Here is a 6,511-nt window from a genome sequence, read left to right on the forward strand (position 1 = left end):
CTCTGCAGCCTCCCCTTCCAGAAGTTTAGCAGAAGCGTGGAGGTCAGCCACCCATGCGGCCTCGTCCTCGTAGAGTTTCCAAGCATCGCAATGAGATAGTCATCAGGGGATGGTGGTCCATGGGAGAAGTCCAGAGGGGACCACAGAGGCCCCTCTTCCTGTCTGTGGGTCCACATTTAGGTCAGCAGCAGGGTCCCCCACGGTGCCTCTTCATCTTTGCTGCCTCCAGTTACATGGACTCTGCAGCCCCCGCTGCACACCGAGAGGGGCCCTGAAGGGCAGATTCTAGAGTAATGAGACCCGGTTGTACGTGGAGCTGACATGCAGTTGTGTCAGGCGAGTGCCCACATGTGCAGTGGTTTAAATGTGCGTTTCTCAGTGCTCTCAACCTCTGTCGTTCAAAACAGGATTTTTTTTTTTTTTAAAGAAAAGAAAGTCCACATAACTAAAATCACCCTGAGATTTCCCTTTCCCTCGTGGCCTGCAGGAGCAGGGCAGGACCTGGACAGGAGGGTCCCGGGCCCTTTGCGGGAGGTGGGATGTGGCCGGCGGGTGGCATGGGCTCCCAATATGGCTGCAGTTGGTTCCTTTGGATGTTTGAGTCATTCACAGGCTGTGGGAAGGGACTGCTGATTTTTCATCCTACCTCCCCCTCACGTGACTTTATAAAGGACGGTTATTTCACATCTTCTAAACCTGAACTGTGGTCCCGACAATGACTGCATAGGCGTTCAGACTAAGCTGGCCGCTGGGCCAGGCTGAAAGGACAGGGACTTCCCCTTCCTGGCACCTAAGTATCTTCTGTGGCCAACTCACTTGTACGCTGTTTAAAAATTTCACCTGCTTAACGCATGTGGAGTCTTCACCTGCTGGGCATGAATCAGTGATTTCCTCTGTCCTCCCCAAGATCAGTTGCAGGCTGCTTATTTGCTGTCATAGGAGGTGAAACAGTGTCTCTTGTGAAGATGAATCATGGCTAAATTCGTGGGAAGTGAGCAGTTGTTCAGTCACTAAGTTGTGTCCAACTCTTTGCAACTCCATGAACTGCAGCACACCGGGCTGCCCGGTCCTTCACCATAAAAGTTTCCCCAGCCTCTCCCCACCGCACCCGCCCCCCACCCCACCCCCAGCCTCTGACAACCGCTGGTCTGCTTTTAGTGCCCATGGATTTGCCCATTCTTTGCATTTTGTATAAATGGAACTGCATAATATGTTGCCTGTTGTGACCAGCTCCTTTCACTTAGGACAATATTTTCAGTGTTCATCCATTTGTAGTAGGTATTAGTCCTTCTTTTTATGAAAAGGAATATTCAGATCTGTGGGTATGTTATATTTGGCTTATTCCTCCTCCACCAGTGGATGGATATGTGGTTTGTTTCCACTTTTTAACTGTTAGGAATAATGTTGCTGCAAATACTCATGTATGAGTTTTTGTGTGGACTTGTTTGCAGTTCTCTTGGGAACACCTAGCAGTGGAATTGCTGAGTCATATGATAACTTTATATTTCATATATTTTAGAAACTGCCCAACTGTTTTGTAAGGTGGCTGCTCCATTTTGCATTCTCATCAGTTATGTAAGAGGGCTCTGATTTCTCCATGTCTTTGTCAACACTTGTTATTGTCCAGAACAACACAGTATTCTAGAAAACTCCTAATTATGCAGGCACCGATTTTCTTTGAGGTGAGATTTTCTAGGATTTTGTTTTCTTTTTCTTTGTCTTCCAGGCAACTGACCTATTGGTTTCACTTTAACAATATCTAGTTTCACTTCCCTGGGGACGAGAGGGAAGCTGGGAGAAGTTAACCTGGTTAATGTAGGTACATATTAACACCTGTTAAGTTGGCCGAGAAGAAAAGGCTGACTGTATTAGCTCAAGTGGTGTTTTAGGTTAATGGCAGGTAGCTCTCTGCTGGACTGGGGCTGTGTTCTCAGGTACTATGGTAATCTGTAAACTTTGTGTCTTCTTTAATATAAATGTTGAAAGTCAATTAGCCATTTTCTGTATTATCTGAATGACCGCTCTATAGGGAAAACTGCAGCTCAATTTTATCGCCTCAGTTTGCATTTGAACAAGAAATTAAAGTGGCACCATTTAATTTCATGCAGAGTTTTCAAAACCTCTTAAGGAGTCTGGGGTAATATTTCCAAGGGCTTCCACTGTTGCTGAAATGTGGTGAGAGGTGTGCTGGTCAGCATTTCTCTGGGTTTCCTCTGTGGAGCCCCTGTCACCATGGTGAGAAGGAAGATATGCTGCCGTGGAGTGAAGCCTTGGTGTCAAGAGGCTGGTCACCGTGAGGTGTCAGCTCCAGTCTTTAACAGTCATGTGAATTTGCATTCTCTCTCGTGATATTCACATAGTAGCTATCTAACATTTATCTTACTGTAAAACAGTCTTAAAGAACAGTTAAAAATAGCTGCACCTTGAGAATTCCCTGGCCGTGCAGTGATTAAGACCGTGCTTTCATAGCTGAGGGTGTGGGTTCAATCCCTGTTTGGTGAACTAAGACCCCACAAGCCGTGTGGTGCAGCCAAAAGCAGCAACAAGAAGACAGCTGGGAGGTGTTCTGATTTACAGAGGACAGCTTTCTACCGTCCTTTCTAAACCATCCATTTATTTAGTAAATATTTATTGGTCCCTGAACTAGGGATAAAAAAGTGTAGAGATGTTATCCATGTATTTTTTTGTATGAAGGATTTCTTTTATTTTTAATATGGATTTTCTTTGTGTGTTTTAAATTGATGTACAGTTAATTCACAGCGTTGTGTTAGTTTCAGGTGTAAAGCAAAGTGATTCTATTTTTTGTGTGTGTTCTTCTTCAGATCCTTTCCCTTCCTGATTATTATAAGATATTGCGTGTATTTGCCTGTGTTATACAGTATTTCCTTGTTGGTTATCACTATCTATATGGTGGTGTGTGTATGTCACTCCCCAAAGAGCCTGCAAAGGTGCTCGAGGAAGCAGCACTGGCGCCTGATAGAGCAGCTCAGGCACGAGGCGAAGTGAACAAGACCAGAGACGCCTTGGAGGAGACTTGGGGCTGGGGCGCTGAAGTGTTCATTGAAGATGACAGTTTACAGCTGGAAGGACCTGAGCTTGCTCTGACTTGGGTCATGTGGCCTACTCTTTCTAAGCATCCCTTTGCTCCCCCAAAGCAGGTCAGGCACGGTCAAGTTCTTAGGAATTTCTGGAGCCGGGGCTGTGCTGAGAGGGTGTGGGGAAGAGGTAAGACAGGTCTCCCAGTGGTGCCCAGCCTGGGTCTCCTCCTGGGAGTCCTACACCCCGCTGTGAGGCCCGGGTCCTCAGGTGAGAAGAGGGTTGTTAGAGCTGCGGGTGGGGCAGAGACAGGAGTGACCAGACTGCAGATCCTGCAAACCGTGGGAGCGTCTGATCTGGGTTGGTCAGAGGGTAAGTGGAGCAGAGGAGATTTTCAAAAGCTCCAGAAGGTAGGTAGGTCCAAGTAGGTAGCATACTGCAATCTCACGTCTGTAATAATAATACAGACGAACGAGAGACAGCAAAGAGAGAAAGCACTCAGAGAAAGCACTCAGAGAAGCATTTTGAGAAGCATCCCGGGGGTTGGGGTTGTAGAGAGCCAAATAAAGATGACCGCAGTTCTGGTTTCCTCTTTGCCTCTTTGTTCAAACACGTCTGCCACGGCATGTGTCACTTAATGTTCAGTAAAGGTTATTTGCAGTCTGAAGAAATTGACACATTAGTAGAAAGTAGCATATTTTAATGGCACCCCACTCCAGTACTCTTGCCTGGAGAATCCCATGGACGGAGGAGCCTGGTGGGCTGCAGTCCATGGGGTCGCTATGGGTCGGACACGACTGAGCGACTTCACTTTCACTTTTCACTTTCATGCATTGGAGAAGGAAATGGCAACCCACTCCAGTGTTCTTGCCTGGAGAATCCCAGGGACGGGGGAGCCTGGTGGGCTGCCGTCTATGGGGTCGCACAGAGTCAGACACGACTGAAGTGACTTAGCAGCAGCATATTTTAAGAGACAATAACAGGCATGATTTCTAAATTAGACTGGAGTATTTAAAGAGAACCAGTTTGAGAAGGAGCCCGGTTGGAAGGGAGCCCAGATATATTGGAAAAAGGGGACTCAGTTACTTAGAAACCTTATCTTTGTAGTAGAACTTCTTATTGTTTTTATGTTTTATTATTTTTCAGTCTTTGAAAAAGACCCATATTTAGAGAAAGAGTTGCTGTTTATTTCTGCTGTCTAAATCTATAACATTTGTATAAGATAGTTAAAAGTGTATGAGGATAATGACAAAAACTGTTACATAACACAGACTCAGTAGAAAATTACAGAGGAAAAGAGTAATGGGACCATGGTGATTGAATATAGATTAAATGTATGAAGGGGCAATTTTCACAATGTTAAAACATGGGTAACCTGCAAATCCCTGGTGAGCATGTGTCAGAGACTCATTTACCCCATGAGTGAGGGTAGGGGACCGGGGTGCTGAGGGCAGGGGACTCAGGGTGCTGGGGGCAGGGGTCAGACAGTCAGGAAAGGCTGAGAGGTTTGCTGAATGGGAGACAAAACCTGCTATCGCTCCACAGGCAGTAAAACCATGACCTCTGCGGTTATCTTTTCTGAAAGGCAGAAATGATCTGCATTGCTACGGGACACAAATAATCTACAAGTTAACCTGTGACTCACCTCATCAGCAGGAGATAGCAAGTCAAAATTAGGCACATTCTCTGGAGAATGAGATTGTCTTTGGGGAGTCCTATGGGACCCACCCTGATGTGGTATTGAAAGCGCCACTCTTTTCTGGGTTTCCGTTTCTGGTTGCTGTTTAAAGTGTGTGTAAGGATTAGAGAGGGGCCGCTAACATTCCTGAAGTTACCAGATGCCCAGGGCTCAGCGCACAGGGTGTGACAGACATTCAGTTTCCCAGAAGCAGAGCCTTGTTCTTCCAGCGCCTCCTCCCCTCACCCCCTCCTCTACACTTGTTTTGTTTCTAAAGTGACTGTGGTCCGTGTCAGGTCCCCCCCCCCCCGCCTCCCCGCTCCGTATCAGCATGGACGCGGGAATCAGGAGGCAAGCTTATGTCAGGGACAGATGGCTTTGCTGGGTGTTCCAGAAACAGGAAAAATTGCCACGAGGTCTCTGAAACCCTTCACCATAAAATCCCTTAGACTCAGGTGATAAGGTCTGTGGGCGTTTCCCATCTGGGGCCTGAGTAAGTGCGATTGTACGCTTGGTTAGGTCTGGTTGGACACCTGGTTCAGCGTGGTCTGGGGTCACCGTGAAGCATTGTTCTTGGGGTGGCTGAGTTCATGACAGTTTCCTAAGTAAGTGTTGTGGGGACTTAAAACTGGACATCTGGTTCAGCGAGTGAGCAGTGCATTTTGTTCCACTCTGCTCTTGTCCTAGATGTTGTGTGGGCCTGTCCCACGTGTGCTCATGAGGGTGTGGACCCTGAGGCGTCTGGGACTGGGCAGGGTTAGGAAAGCTGTAAGTAGCAATGACTGCAGGGCATCCGAAGTGGGCAGTGCCCTTCCTAAGGGCCCTTTCTGCTGTTTCTGAAAGGATTGCATTTTTAGGAGATGGGGTTTGTTTGTTCAGGATCATAAAACCTACGGTGGAGGAACCTCAGAGGTGATGCATCCAGCCCCCAAGCCCCTCTGTGCCCGCTGAACCGTCCTGAACTGCTAGACGCCTGATGCTTCATGAATTCTTTGTCGCAGAACTAAAAGGACTGCATTCTATGCACTGATTCTCCCAGAGGATGCACGTCTGAGTAAATCTGTGCTCCTTCCATAGGAAAATTCCTAACTTTTGTGTTAAAAGCTGAGCATCCCAGGATCCTTCTATTGTCTGTGAAAGGACATGGGTGCCGGACCGTTGTCTAGGCTGATTTGCAGTGACTCTGTTCTTCTAACATGTGGTACTTAGGACTGCATGTGTCATCTCAGATTAATTGGCTGGGGAACAGGTTAGCGGAGGGCTGGGAAAGACTGTTGCCTCTTCGATCAAGCTCGGCTCTTATCGTTTTGTGTAGAATTGAATGTATTGGAATTTCTGAGAGTCACGTGACAATGTCGATCACATTGGCCAGTTGGTTCTCTACCTTTGGGTTGTTTTTGAAATTAATTGCTTCTGTGTCAAGTATTCCCATGTTAGCGATGTTTAGGTAATTTTTAACCTAATTGCTTAAGCCACCTAATGTTTATGATAGTAAGCAACACTATTAATAATAATACAGGGGTTTTATCAGAGAGGAAGACTAGCCTGATGGCCAAGAGCCTAGCACTGGAGTCGGTCTGTCCATGGGTTCAAATTCTGTCTCCTTTGTTTATTACTATATGACCTGGACATAATCCAGTGGGGCTGTGCCCGTAGGGTTCCCATGGCTTCTGGCACGTGGTCAGTGGTCCGAATAGAATCTGTTCCTCTCTTTCCCAGACGCCTCTGAGCTCTTCAACAGGCAGGTTACTATTTAACCCAATTCCAGCCGAGGATACTACTGTGTCCCCCCTTTTC

The sequence above is a fragment of the Oryx dammah genome, unplaced genomic scaffold, assembly GCF_014754425.2.
Source record: "Oryx dammah isolate SB20612 unplaced genomic scaffold, SCBI_Odam_1.1 HiC_scaffold_24, whole genome shotgun sequence".
Classification (NCBI taxonomy): Eukaryota; Metazoa; Chordata; class Mammalia; order Artiodactyla; family Bovidae; genus Oryx; species Oryx dammah.